The following is a 16,420-nucleotide window of genomic DNA, read 5'->3' as shown; positions in this document are numbered from 1 at the left end:
CTGGGTCATCAATAACAAAGGTAGTGGGTCATCAATAGGTAGCATTTATGACATTTATGACAAGTTGTCTACAACGAGGTTCTCAGCTCCCTTTTTATCAATAATATGCAAATCAAATTCTTGTAGCAAGAGAACCCATCTAATAAGTTTAGGTTTAGCATCTTTCTTTTCCATAAGATATTTAATAGTAGCATGATCCGTGTGAATAGTTACTTTAGAATCAACAATATAAGGTCTGAACTTATCACAAGAGAATACAACTGCCAAAAATTCTTTTTCAGTAGTACCATAATTTCTCTGAGCATTGTCTAGAATTTTACTAGCATATTGAATAACATTTAATTTCTTATCAACTATTTGCCCTAGAACATCACCTATAGCATAATCACTAGCATCACACAAAATTTCAAAGGGTAAATTCCAAACAGGTGGCTCAACAATAGGTGCAAAGATCAATGCTTTCTTAAGTATTTCAAATGCTTCTACGCAATCATCATAAAAAACAAATGGTATATCTTTTTGTAATAAATTAGTCAGAGGCCGAGAAATTTTTGAGAAGTCCTTAATGAACCTCCTCCAAAAACCGGAGTGACCAAGGAAATTTCTTATACCTTTGATGTCCTCGGGACATGGCATCTTATCAATAGCATCAACCTTAGCTTTATCAACTTCAATACCTTTTTTAGAAACATTATGCCCCAAGACAATACCTTCATTAACCATAAGTGGCACTTCTCCCAATTCGAGACAAGGTTAGTTTCTTCACATCTCTGCAAAACTCAATCAAGGTTGCTTAAGCAATCATGAAAAGCGGATCCATAGACGGAGAAATCGTCCATGAAAACCTCACAAATCTTTTCACAAAAGTCAGAGAATATAGCCATCATGCATATTTGGAAGGTAGCAGGTGCATTACATAAACCAAAAGGCATACTTCTGTAAGCAAAAGTACCAAACGGGCAAGTAAAAGTGGTCTTAGATTGATCATCAGCTGACACAGGTATTTGAGAGAAACCAGAATAACCATCTAGAAAGCAAAAATGTGTATGTTTGGATAAGGGGTAATGACCTTTTTAGTAGCCTTATTTAATTTGCGGAAATCAATTACCATCCTATAACCTATAATAATTCTTTGCGGAATCAATTCATCTTTATCATTAGGAACGACAGTAATACCTCCCTTTTTAGGGACACAATAGACAGGACTTACCCACTGACTATCAGCAACGGGATAAATTATACCTGCCTCAAGGAGCTTTAGTATTTCCTTTCTTAGCACTTCTTTCATCTTACGATTCAGCCGTCGTTGGTGATCATGAACTAGTTTGGCATCTTTCTCCAAATTTATTTTGTGTTGACATAGTGTGGGACTAATGCCCTTAAGATCATCGAGAGTATATCCAATAGCAGCATGGTGCTTCTTCAGAGTTTTCAATAATCTCTCTTCTTCATGCTCTGAAAGGTTAGCACTAATAATAACATGATATATCTTTTTCTCATCAAGATAAGCATATTTAAGAGTATCAGGTAACAGTTTGAGCTCAAACACGGGATCACCCTTGGGTGGAGGAGGATCCCCTAGGATTTCAACAGGCAAATTGTGTTTCAGGATGGGTTCCTGTTTAAAGAATACTTCATCTATTTCCCTTCTTTCATTCATAAACATATCATTTTCATGGTCTAGCAAATATTGTTCTAAAGGATCATTAGGAGGCATGGCAATAGAAGCAAGACCAATAATTTCATCTTTACTAGGCAATTCTTCTTCATGGTGTTGTCTATGAAATTTAGAAAAATTGAACTCATGAGACATATCACCTAAGCCAATAGTAATAACATCCTTTTTGCAGTTTATCCTAGCATTAACAGTGTTCAAGAAAGTTCTACCAAATATAATGGGACAAAAGCAATCTTGTGGGGAACCAAGAACAAGAAAATCAATAGGATATTTATTTTTCCCACACAAGACTTCAGCATCTCTAACAATTCCCATTGGTGAAATAGTATCTCTATTGGCAATTTTAATGGTAACATCAATTTCTTCTAGCTCAGCAGGTGCAATATCATGCATAATTTCTTTGTATAAGTCAATAGGTATAGGACTAGCACTGGCACCCATATCACACAAGCCATGATAACAATGATCTCCTATTTTAACAGAAATAACAGGCATGCCTACCACGAGTCAATGTTTATCTTTAGCACAAGGTTTAGCAATTCTAGCAGTCTCATCACAGAAATGAATAACATGCCCATCAATATTATCACACAAGAGATCTTTAACAATAGCAATATTAGGTTCAACTTTAATTTGCTCAGGAGGTGTATAGGTTCTGATATTGCTTTTACGAACCACAGTTGAAGCTTTAGCATGATCTTTTATCCTAACAGGAATAGGTGGTTTCCCAACATAAGCTGTAGGAACAATAGGATCATTATAAGTGACAGTCTTTTCTTCAACTTTAATAGGTCCAACTACTTTTACTTCTATGGGAGGATGATATTTAAACCACTTCTCCATAGGGAGATCAACATGAGTAGCAAAAGATTCACAGAAAGAAGCTACTATTTCAGAGTCAAGCCCATATTTAGTGCTAAATTTACGGAAAACATCGGTATCCATAAAAGATTTAACACAATCAAACTTAGGTGTCATACCTGACTCCTTACCTTCGTCGAGGTCCCAATCTTCAAAGTTGTGTTTAATTATTTCCAATAAATCCCATTTGAATTCAATAGTCTTCATCATAAAAGAGCCAGCACAAGAAGTATCGAGCATGGTGCGGTTGTTATCAGAAAGCCGAGCATATAAATTTTGAATAATTATTTCTCTTGAGAGATCATGATTGGGGCATGAATATAACATTGATTTAAGCCTCCCCAAGCTTGAGCGATGCTTTATCCTTCGTGAGGCCAAAAATTCTATATATATATAATTGCGATCACGATGAACAAGATGCATAGGATAAAACTTCTGATGAAATTCCAATTTCAATCGTTTGTAGTTCCATGATCCCATATCATCACATAGCCTATACCATGTCAATGCATCTCCCTTAAAAGGTAAAGGGAAAACCTTCTTCTTAATAACATCATCGGGCACACCTGCAAGCCTAAATAATCCACAAACTTCGTCCACATATATTAGGTGCTCATCAGGATGCATTGTTCCGTCTCCTGCAAAAGGATTAGCTAGCAGTTTTTCTATCAAACCCGAAGGAATCTCAAAGTAGACATTTTCATTTTTCAGTAGGTTCAATAGGTTGAGGAGAAACTCTTTGCTCTACTGGTCGGGGTGAAGATACCCCAAACAAGCCCCTCAGAGGATTACTTTCCATAGTAACAAGTTATAGTAAATTTCAGCACACTATATAAATGTTTCCTTACCAAATTCCACCTACCAAAGGCGCTTCACTCCCCGGCAAAGGCGCCAGAAAAGAGTCTTGATGACCCACAAGTATAGGGGATCTATGGTAGTCCTTTCGATAAGTAAGAGTGTCGAACCCAACGAAGAGCAGAAGGAAATGATAAGCGGTTTTCAGCAAGGTATTCTCTGCAAGCACTGAAATTATAGGTGATAAGATAATTTGTAACGAGAAACAAGTAACAAAAGTAAATAAGGTGCAGCAAGGTGTCCCAATCCATTTTGTAGCAAAGGACAAGCCTGGACAAAATCTTATATGAAGAAAAGCGCTCCCGAGGACACATGGGAATTATTGTGAAGCTAGTTTTCATCACGTTCATATGATTCGCGTTCGGTACTTTGATAATTTGGTATGTGGGTGGACCCATGCTTGGGTACTGCCCTTACTTGTACAAGCATCCTACTTATGATTAACCTCTATTGCAAGCATCCGCAACTACGACAAAAGTATTAAGGTAAACCTAACCATAGCATGAAACATATGGATCCAAATTAGGCCCTTACGAAGCAACACATAAACTAGGGTTTAAGCTTCTGTCACTCTAGCAACCCATCATATACTTATTACTTCCCAATGCCTTCCTCTAGGCCTAAATAATGGTGAAGTGTCATGTAGTCGATGTTCACATAACACCACTAGAGGAGAGACAACATACATCTCATCAAAATATCGAACTAATACCAAATTCACATGACTACTAATAGTAAGACTTCTCCCATGTCCCCAGGAACAAACGTAACTACTCACAAAGCATATTCATGTTCATAATCAGAGGGGTATTAATATGCATATAGGATCTGAACAAATGATCTTCCACCAAATAAACCAACTAGCATCAACTATAAGGAGTAATCCACACTACTAGCAACCCACAGGTACCAATCCTGGACTTGGAGACAAGAATTGGATACAAGAGATGACCTAGGGTTTGAGAGGAGATGGTGCTGGTGAAGATGTTGATGGAGATTGACCGTCTCCTGATGAGAGGATCGTTAGTGATGATGATGGTGATGATTTCTCCTTCTCAGAGGGAAGTTTCCCCGGCAGAACAGCTCCGCCAGAGCCCTAGATTGGTTCTGGCAAGGTTCCTCCTCGTGGCGGCAGAGTCTCGTCCCGAAAGCTGGCTTATGATTTTTTTTCATCGAAAGACTCCATATAGTAGAAGATGGGCATCGGAGGGCCGCCAGGGGGCCCACGAGGCAGGGGGGCGCGCCCATGGGGGTAGGGCGCGCCCCCCACCCTCGTGGGCAGGGTGTGTACCCCCTTTGGAACTTCTTGCGCTCAGTATTTTTTATATATTCTGAAAATGACGTCCATGAAGTTCCAGGACTTTTGGAGCTGTGCAGAATAGGTCTCTAATATTTGCTCCTTTTCTAGCCCAGAATCCCAGCTGCCGGCATGCTCCCTCTTTATGTAAACCTTGTAAAATAAGAGCGAATAGGCATAAGTATTGTGACATAATTTGTAATAACAGCCCATAATGCAATAAATATCGATATAAAAGCATGATGCAAAATGGACGTATCAACAAGAGGGGGGACGTCGGACATGACATGAGGGGCGACATCAGACATGAGATAGGGTCGAGGGTCATCGAGGGGTCGAGGGTCAAGGAACGCCGCGGGGTCGAGGGTCGCCGAGGGTTCGATGGTCGAGGGTCGAGGATTGCCAAGGGGTCGAGAGGTTGCCTATTGTCAAAGTATTGAAGAAATCCATGGCTTCATCATTAGCCCGAAGTAACCGGGGCATGATGGTATGAAGTTGTGCAAATTTGTTTTGGAACGGAGCCCTGGATAGGATAATTCGCCTTTTTGTACGAATTTCAGCAAAGGCTTTCCAAATAGCGATATTCGGAAGGCTCTTGCTAAACTTTGTACGAAAAAGCGAATTATCCTATCTAGAACTCCGTTCCAGAACAACTTTGCAGAACTTCGTACCATCATGCGCCTGTTACTTTTGCCTAATGATGAAGACATGATTTTGTTGAATCCTCTGACACTAGACAAATGTGACATGAGGGGGTCGAGGGTCGGGATATAGGGTAGAGGGTCGTGGATCGTACGAGCGGTTGAGGGTCGAGGATCACCAAGGGGTCAAAAGGTTGCCTAGTGTCAAAGTATTGAAGAAATCCATGGCTTCATCATCTGCCGGAAGTAACCTGGGCATGATTGTACGAAGTTGTGGAAAGTTGTTCTGGAATGGAGTCCCGGATAGGATAATTCGCCTTTTTGTATGAATTTCAGCAAATGCCTTCCTAGCGATATTCGGAAGGCTCTTGTTGAACTTTGTACAAAAAATCGAATTATCCTATGTGGGACTCCGTTCCAGAACAACTTTGCAGAACTTCGTACCATCATGTGCCTGTTACTTTCGCCTAATGATGGAAACATGGTTTTGTTGAATCCTTTGACACTAGACAAATGTGACATGAGGGGGTCGAGGGTCGGCAAATAGGGTAGAGGGTCGTGGATCATCCGAGTGGTCGAGGGTTGAGGATCGCCGAGGGGTCGAGAGGTTGCCTAGTGTCAAAGTATGGAAGAAATCCAAGGCTTCATCATTAGCTGGAACTAACCGGGGCATGATGGCATGAAGTTGTGCAAAGATATTTTGGAACGGTGTCCCGGATAGGATAATTCGCCTTTTTGTACAAATCTCAGCAAAGGCCTTCCAAATAGCGATATTCGGAAGGCTCTTGCTGAACTTTGTACGAAAAAGCGAATTATCCTATCTGGGACTCCGTTTCAGAACAACTTTGTAGAACTTTGTACCATCATGCGCCTGTTACTTTCGCCTAATGATGAATGCATGATTTTGTTGAATCATTTGACACTATACAAACATGACATGAGGGGGTCCAGGTCGTGGATCGCCGAGTGGTCGAGGGTCGAGGGTCATCCAGGGGTCGAGAGTCCAGATTTATCAAGAATGCCCCCATTATGGATGTGCAAAAGTTGATCCAAACCCTAGAAGCGCTCCCGAGGCCATCCAAATTTACCAAGTTAAAAGAGCGTTGTCGTCGAGGCCACCCCGAACCCTAGAAGTGTTGCCGAGCCCACCCCAAACCCTAGAGAAGCATCGAGGTCACTAATTTGATTCCTTGTTGTGATTAGCTAGCTAGGTCTACGTTTGCCACTAATATATCCATCTGTCATGTTTGTATCATAATTTCCATGTTGTAATATTTGCAGAAACTATGGAGCACGGCCGAGACGAGGAAGTAGAACAGGTGTTGGGGGACATAATCGCAGCCGGAGGTGATGTCATGTTGTATCTCAACGACACCGATGGTCTGGAAGGAGAGGGTGAAACAGGCTACGATTATCGAACAATGGAGGAGGAAGGACATGATTATGATGACTCTGGTGGCCGAATGCCAGTGGAAGAAGGAGAGCGTGATGATGGCTCCGGTGACCGAACAGAGTCCGACCAGGTATATATATTAATTAACCATGTGATGACTAGTTAATTGATGCATTCATTGTTTTGGTATGTACACATATTAACTCTCGTCTTTCTTCTTTTCTAGCCCTCCGGATCGAGCAAAACTTCGGTAACGAGACGAGCCCGAAGAAGAAGTTGCGCAAGGATGAAAGGTTCACGATCAAAGCAATAGCGAGCGATGGCCAACCGATTGAACCCATCCGGACCAAGGAAGCATTTTCTGGTCAGTGCGGGGTTCTTGTTAGGGACGTGATCCATATCAGCATCCACCAATGGTATAATCCTAAGAACGGAGACCCTGAGGTGTCTTATGTCAACGATAGGCAGAAAGCTGATCTTTGGACCGCGCTAAAGGAAAATTTCACCCTATCGCCAGAGGAGGATCCAAAGAAGCCAGCTATAAAGCCATTGGTCAATGCTCATGCTCTTAAGAAGATGGCAGATCTGTTCATGAGGTGGAAGACTGAATTGAAAACATCATTTGTCGACAAAGGAAAGACTCCAGAATTCACCAGCCGATTTGAGAAGATCAGAGATCACTGGTGTAAGTGCATCTAGTGCCACCCCTAGTTGGTTTTGGAGTATTGACGACAAACCTAGTTGAGGGACTAATGTGTTTGTGAGAATTGCAGGATAACACAGGTAGAAGTCCCTCATTGATTCGGTTTTCCTACCAGAGATGACCCCTAAAAATGTATGAAGACATTGAAGTCAAAGGTGGTATATGAAGAGACAAGAGAAGACACCACATGAAGCCTATGGAGCTCGAAGACTTAGATCTTTCGTAGTTCTCTTTCTTCTGTGTTGAGTCATAGGAACCACCATACTGTTAAGTGGGGTCCAAGAGAACTAGTCAGAATGACAGAAGTGATGCTTAAACAAAACCTATGTCTTGGAGTGAAGACTTTGAGAGCGAATCTTGTCCAGAGTCGGGCAAGTCAGCTTTGCTTGAAGCCCAAGTAAAGTTGCCGTGTGAGTTTGAAATCTGACCGTTGGAACACGTGTCAGTTCCTTAGTGACCCAGGGTCATTTTGGACAAATCAGGTCGGGTTGCCAAGTGGCTATAAATAGCCCACCCCCTACAACCATAAATGGTTGGCTGCTCAGATTCAGAGTACGGCTTTTGTCATTTGAGAGCAACCCACCTCGAAGCCTTTGAGAGAGAATTCCTTGCGAGGATAAAGCCCTAACCACCCAGAGCCAAAGAGAATTAGGCATCACTTAAGTCTTCTTGTCTGTGTGATCTGAAGACTTATTACACTTGAGGACTGTGCATCCTCCAGCCGGTTAGGCGTCGCGTTCTGAGCATCCAAGAGACATTGTGGATTGCCGGTGAACGAAGTCTGTGAAGGTTTGGGAGTCTACCTTGAAGACTTACCAGAGTGATTGGGCGAGGTCTGTGTGACCTTAGCTCAAGGGGAATACGAGGACTGGGTGTCCTGAGCTGCGTGTTCAGGACTGGGTGTCCGGGACTGTGTGTCCTAATGTTTAAATACCTAGCCGCCCTAACCAGACGTACATTTGTCACAGCAACTGGAACTGGTCCAACAAATCATTGTCTTCAGCGAGTCACTGGTTTCATCTTCCCTTCCCTTTACTTACTGTTACTCCTTGTGAAGTCATTGTATGTTCGCACTATCTTTTGTCTTCACTGAGTGACTGCGTGTTCTGTGTGGCTTCACAATATCTTCCTACCTGATCCTTACTACATTGCTGCTATTTGTCATTGTGCTTTCACTCTATTGAATACTTGACTATGGCTTGCCTAGTGCAGTCTACCTTCCGCTGCAGGGTAATAGGTTTATTTCTATCGTTTGTCTTCATAACTTCCACGTTTTGAAGATTTTCATAAAAATCGCCTATTCACCCCCCCTTTAGTCGATATAACGCACTTTCAATTGGTATCAGAGCAAGGTGCTCCCTTGTTCTGTGTGATTCGGTTTAACCACCTGGAGTTTTAGCTATGTCGATTACAGGGATAATTAAAGTATTCGCTGCGTGCCCCGTCTTCGATGGAACTGAATATCCCTACTGGAAGAATAAGATGCGCATGCATCTTGAAGCCATTGACGTCGACCTATGGTATGTCGTTAAGAACAGCGTTCCCAAGGCTGGAGAAGGTGTCACTGCTGCTGATGTTAAGAAGTTCGTTCAACTGGACTCTACTGCCAAGAATATCATCTGTGGTCATCTGACCAAAGGACAGTATGGCCATGTGAGTGCTTTGGAAACATCTAAGCTGGTCTGGGACTGGCTCTCCAAGGTCAATGAAGGCGTCTCAACCCAGAGAGATCAGAGAATCAGTATCCTTCGCAACCTCTTCAACCGCTTCAAGCAAAATGACAATGAGAATGTCCAGCTCACATTTGACCGACTCACTAACATCACAAATGAGCTTCAAGCCCTCGGCGCTACTGAGATCACCAAACATGAAGTCGTCAAGACACTACTGAGATCACTTGATAGTTCATTTGACACCCTAGCCCTGATGATTCAAGAACGTCATGATTTCAAGACACTCGATCCGTCTGTCATACTTGAGAGGCTCAACACACATGAGTTTCAGCTTTCTGAGAAAAGAGATATCTACGGTCCAAACTATGGGAGAACTCGTGCCTTGAAGGCAAAAGCTGTCTCCTCTTCTGAAGAAGAATCTGATAGCAGTTCGGATGATCCTGAAGACATTGGAAGGGAACTTGCTATGCTTGTGAAGAAGTTCCAAAAATTCACCAAGAAGAAAGGTTTTAGAAAGTCTTCCCGATCAAGCTCAAGGAATGATGAAGCTTCTGCTCACGACTACAAGAAGAAAACATGTCACAAGTGCAAGAAACCTGGCCACTTCATCTCTGAGTGTCCACAGTGGGACAATGAGAACAAAAAGAAGAATAAGAGCAAGGAATATGACTCTGACGACAAGAAGAAGAAGAAATACTCAAAGTCTTCTTCCAAGTCTTCCTCAAAGTCTTCATCACACAAGAAGAGCTCATCTGGCAAGGCACGTGCGTTTGTTGGCAAGGAAATGGATTCAGAGGAGGAGTTCGCTTCTGAGGAGGCGGAGGTGGAGTCTGAGGAGGAGTCCGATTCAGGCGTCGCAAGTCTGGCTACATCATACATTGCCAAGTCCATCTTCAACACTGAAGACAATGACTTCATCACCGACACCGATGCAAATGACAAGGACTACTCCGCTTCTACCTACTGCTTCATGGCACGCGGTGCCAAGGTAAACACATGCACTACTCACTATCAAACATCTAGTGATGATGACTCTGATTGTGGTTCAAAACCCAGCTACGAAACACTTGCTAAAATTGCAACTGAACAACAGAAAGCTATGGAACATATTCAAAAACTGTTAGACAGAAGCGATGATCTGTTAGGTGCTGAAATGACTCGATTTGAATCCTTAATTGAAGACATAAAAAATCTTCACGTTAAGTATGAGGAACTTGAAAGTCATCATGAAACTCTCTCAACAACTCATAAAAAGCTTTCCTATGATTATCTTCAAAGGAAGCAAGATCTTGAGAAATTGAGAGCGGCTCATGAAGATCTTCAAAAGGAAAATGAGTCACTTCGCGCCGAACAGATCAGCTCCGCTCAGGAAGGATTTGAACCACCATGTCTTAAATGCATTGAGCGTGATAATGCTACTACAATTGCTGAATGTTCTACTGTTGCTACTGTTGCAATATCTTCAACTGTTGATGTGGGAACTAACCCCTCTGCTGAGGATTCCACTACTATTGCTGATGAGAATGCTAGGTTGAAGACATTGCTTGAAACAGGGATGTACAAAAGTCTTAAAGGGCATCAGACACTATGTGATGTCCTCAAAAAGCAGATTTTGAACCGAAACCCGAGGAAAGAGGGTGTTGGGTTTGTAAGGAAAATGAATGCTGATGGCTCTTACTAGAAACCTGAGCAGTACCCCCAAAACCACATGGGTTGCTGCAAAGGAATTTTCAGCAGATCCATCCACTCTATCTGGGTTCACTTGTGCTAACCCCATTGTCATTGATGAATCCTTTGATGCAAACTATGAACTGTTTAAGAATCAGAATGGTGAAGTGTTTGCCAGGTACATTGGTACTAACTGCAGGAATGGACCGCCTATGAAGAAGATCTGGGTTCCGAAAAGGTGTCTGGAGAATCTTCCTGTGAATGTCATCATGACACCTCATGTGAAGAAGACAAACCTCGGACCAAAGGCTTCATATGGTCCAAAGGCTTCATACAGACAGAGGACTCACCTGAGTCACACTAACGCAAATGTTTTGTAGGGAAACCATACTCAGGCATATGAATATGAGAGCGGTTCATCAAACTGCCATGTTCATAAGACCAAGAACTATTCTGCTTATTCTTATGAGTACTATTGTCCGCCTGCAAGACTATTTGCTTGGGCTCCGAAGCCAAAGTTCTCAGATGCTGCACTTAGACTTATTGCTTCTAAGCCACCCTAGAAAATGTGGGTGGCTAAGAAAGCTTAACTCTCTTTTGCAGGGAAAGGTCTCTAGCAGAAAACCAAAATCGTCTGACGCTATTGCTGGGGACCTTAAACATCTTGTAGGGCGCATGATCAAATGCCCGAATGGTCTTACTATGTACTTCGTTCCTGAATCGCTTGCTACTCTCCCTATTAGTCCTAATCTGGATCTAAGCTTTCATAACCCACTGGTTCGTCAAATGTTTTTGCTTCACAATGCTCTTCGTGAAGCCTATCCCCCTAACTGCACTATAGGGTACGACACCAGCGTCTTCAGAATGGATTATTGATAGTGGGTGTACAAATCACATGACTGGCAAAAGAAGCCTTCTTATGGACTCAACCTTACGTCCATCCGACAAGAGCCACATCACATTTGCTGACACTGGTAAAAGTAAGGTATTGGGTCTAGGTAGGGTTGCAATCTCAAGGGATCAACACATGGATAAAGTCATGCTTGTTGAATCCCTTGGCTTCAACTTAATGTCTATCTCAATGCTTTGCGATTTAAACATGATCGTAATATTTGGAAAATATTGTTGCCTTGTTCTAATGGAATCTGACAAGTCTCTAGTATTTGAAGGGTATCGAAAAGATGATTTGTACATGGTAGATTTCTCAACAGGACCACAGCTTGCCATATGTCTTCTAGCAAAAGCTTCAGAATGCTGGCTCTGGCATCCGAGGCTTGGGCATGCTGGCATGAGGAACCTCCACACCCTGGCAAAGAAGAAGCATGTCATAGGCATCAAGGGCGTCAAGTTCAAGAAAGATCACTTATGCGGTGCCTGTGAGGCAGGAAAGATGACGAGGTCCAAACATCCCTCGAAGACAATCATGACCACTACTCGACCCTTCGAACTGATTCACATGGATCTTTTCGGTCCCACTCATTACTCAACTCTTACTACTACTTCTTGTCTCTATGGCTTTGTCATTGTTGATGATTATTCTAGATATACTTGGGTGCACATAATCCTTTACAAGACTAAAGTGCAGGATGTCTTCAGACGCTTCGCCAATCGAGCAATGAATAACTATGGCGCCAAGATAAAGCATATTAGAAGTGACAATGGCACTGAATTCAAGAACACTGGCCTTGATACATATCTTGATACCTTGGGCATCACACATGAATTCTCAGCCCCGTACACGCCACAGCAGAATGGGGTCGTCGAATGCAAGAACAGAACACTCATTGAGATGGCCAGAACAATGCTAGATGAATACAAGACTCCAAGAAAATTCTGGCCTGAAGCCATTGATACTGCATGCCATACAATCAATCGTGTTTATCTTCACAAGCTTCTGAACAAGACATCTTATGAGCTGCTTACTGGCAAGAAGCCAAATGTCAGTTACTTCATAGTATTTGGCGCCAGGTGCTGGATCAAGGACCCACATTACACCTCAAGGTTTGCACCAAAAACACATGAGGGTTTTATGCTTGGATATGGAAAGGATTCGCACTCCTACAGAGTCTTCAATCTCTTTCATTACAAAGTGGTTGAAACAGTGGATGTGCGGTTTGATGAGACCAATGGTTCACAAAGAGAGCAACTGCCAAATGTGCTAGATGAAGTTCCATCCAGTGAATCAATCAAGCTAATGGGAACCGGAGAAATTATACCTTCTGAAGCTCATCCTGAAGAAGAACTAATCATCTCAGCACCTGATCAACATGAAGACAATGCTCAGCCTGAAGACATTCCTTCTAACAACGATAATGATCAGCAAGAGCAAAATCTTCGCCCTGTACATCCTCGCGTTGCCAATGAAGTGCGGATTGAAAGAATAATTGATAGCATTAATGCACCCGGTCCACTCACTCGTTCAAGGGCAACTCAGCTAGCAAATTTCTGTCAGCACTTCGCATTCGTCTCAATAACAGAACCCAAGAAAGTTGAAGAAGCCTTCATGGAACCTGAATGGATTCAAGCTATGCAAGACGAGCTTCAACAGTTTGTGCTGAATAATGTATGGGAACTGGTCAAGCGTCCCGATCCTCGGAAGCACAACATAATAGGCACCAAATGGATATACCGCAACAAGCAAGATGAGCATGGTCAAGTTGTTAGAAACAAAGCTCGTCTCGTTGCTCAAGGATATACTCAAGTGGAAGGCATTGACTTCGATGAAACATTTGCTCCTGTGGCTAGACTTGAAGCCATACGCATACTGCTGGCCTATGCAAATCATCACAACATACTTCTTTATCAAATGGATGTGAAGAGCGCCTTCCTCAATGGCAAGATTGAAGAGGAAGTGTATGTTGCACAACCTCCTGGCTTTGAAGATCCAAAACATCCTGACATGGTATACAAGCTCAACAAGGCACTATATGGCCTCAAACAAGCCCCTCGGGCCTGGTATGACACACTCAAATACTTCCTGAAGAGCAAAGGCTTCATACCTGGTTCTCTCGACCCCACTCTCTTCACGAAGACATATGATGGTGAACTGTTTGTGTGCCAAATATATGTGGATGACATTATCTTCGGCTGCACCAATCAGAAGTACAGTGATGAGTTTGGATATATGATGCAAGAGCAATATCAAATCTCTATGATGGGAGAGCTGAAGTTCTTTCTCGGTCTTCAAATACGACAGCAATGCAACGGCATCTTCATATCTCAAGAGAAGTATCACAAAGATTGCCTGAAGAAGTTCGGTATGCAAGACTGCAAAGGCTTCACGACGCCAATGCCAGCCAAACATCATCTGGGTCCTGACGACAATGGTAAAGAGTTCGATCAAAAGGTATACCGCTCCATGATTGGTTCTTTACTTTATCTATGTGCATCTAGGCCAGATATTATGCTTAGTGTTTGCATGTGTGCTCGATTCCAAGCGGCACCAAAGGAGTCGCATCACTTAGTTGTGAAGCGAATTCTTTGATATTTGGCTCACACCCCAACTCTAGGATTATGGTATCCAAAGGGCTTAGAGTTTAATCTGGTTGGATTCTCGGATGCTGATTATGCTGGTGACAAAGTTGATTGCAAGCCTACATCAGGCACATGTCACTTTCTGGGATGATCACTTGTATGTTGGTCTTCAAAGAAGCAGAACTGTGTATCTCTCTCCACTGCTGAATCTGAATACATTGCTGCTGGATCTTGCTGCGCTCAGCTTCTGTGGATGAAGCAAACGCTCAAGGACTATGCCATTCATCTGAAGCAAGTGCCACTCTACTGCGACAACGAAAGCGCCATCAAGATTGCCAACAACCCAGTTCAGCACTCGAAGACAAAGCACATTGAAATTCGTCATCACTTTCTTAGAGATCATGTTGTGAAGGAAGATATTGATATCATACACGTCAACACTGAAGAGCATTTGGCAGATATCTTCACCAAGCCCTTGGATGAGAAGAGATTTTGCAAGTTACGGTGTGAGCTAAATATCCTGGAATCCTCAAATGTCCTATGATCAGGCACACATCCTAACCCTTATGCATATTGATGACTTAGATGTGCAAGACACGAAGTAAAGTATATCTTCAATCAATGAAGACATACATTCTAAGTGTGAATACATTAATGTGGAATTTGACTTCGGAGCGCCACGATAATTGTGCGTCGTGTCTGGGTCTAATACTTCCTATACGGTGGGTAATGCCACCACCAAATGTTCTATTTTGAAGTGTTTCACTCATGGCGTTACCTTGCTATGTCTTCACATTTGGTTTGGCTTCAATCTCAACATGTCTTCATGATTATCTTCACTATGTTGATTATATATATATATACACTAGTGTTCTGTCCTCTACAGCATTCACTTATAGCTCTGTCTTCTTGTTGAATCTTTTGAACTAAGTGAATGTGATCAGACCCTAACCTCTCTATGCTATCTATCTCAAACTCTATCTCTCCAAATCATATGCATTCTATTGAAACTGTCGAATGTCTTCTCTGCGTCCTTGTCAGCAGAAGATAAAAAGACAAACCTTAAGTCCACTTTCAATGCTCATTCCTCCACATGAAACCCGGAGAAGTAGGAACGACCACCCGACAATCCAGGCGTGCGTGGGACGTGGAACAAACCCCAAAATTCTGCATGATGGCCACATGTTCCTCAGATGCGAATCGCCAGGGGCACCTGTGTAATAATGCAGTGCCGCCCCTGTACCTATAAATACACACTTCATGGTGGTCATTATCTCTTCTTCCACTCTCGCACGAACCGTAGCGCCACTGCTAGCCCTCGACGATGCCGGCGACGAAGCGCTTCGCTGCCGCAACCTCTCCGACGCCGTCTTCACGCCGACCGCGGACATCGTCCTCTCCGCTGTCGCCGTAGGTGTCCTCCGTCGCCAAGTTAGGGCACGAAAGATCAAACTGCTCGGCCTCATCTTCCACTCCGTCTAGCAGTTCTTAGTGTGGTAAATAAAACTTCCTTTTTATGGCATCGTTGATCCTATGGCTTTGTCACTTTCTACCACAAGCAGTTTCTATTCACACAAGTTAGATCTCTCTCATACTGCATCTCATAACATGCCTAGTATATTCACTTATGCTTCACAAAGTAGTTAGATTCCTCACTTGTACTGATCTATGGATTCGTACAAATCTGGAAGCAACTCCTTATCTATGAGTGAATGTCTTCGCACGATGAGGTCAATGTCTTCTAAACTGATTTATATTCAAAATCTTCTGAGAACGCATATGACCTCTTCCCCTTCCCTCGCACCTTAATGCTGTCACAGGTACATGTCCGAGGGAGAATCCTGTTGACACACGAACACGTCACGTGTACCCTCGACGCCGGGGGTGATGCACCGCAGCTCACGTCGAAGGAGACCCGACCGACAGCGCGATACGCAAGACAGTCGACGGGCGCTTTTGCGGACCCGAAAACCCCACACCCCCGGGAGGGACCCCGTCAGGGAGTGCGGCGGCTATGGGCTGCCCTAGGTCGATTCACTCGCCCCTAGAGCCTCGGCATTCGTAGCTCTCAAACATGAAGAACAGCGTAGAACGAGATAGAAAAATGGTGGAGAGATAAAATGTAGATGAAAAAGTAGTATATTGATTTGTTCGATTGTGTGTTGTTCAATCGGCCG

This window comes from Triticum aestivum, chromosome 6A (assembly GCF_018294505.1).
Source record: "Triticum aestivum cultivar Chinese Spring chromosome 6A, IWGSC CS RefSeq v2.1, whole genome shotgun sequence".
Lineage (NCBI taxonomy): Eukaryota > Viridiplantae > Streptophyta > Magnoliopsida > Poales > Poaceae > Triticum > Triticum aestivum.
This window is presented reverse-complemented; position numbering follows the sequence as displayed.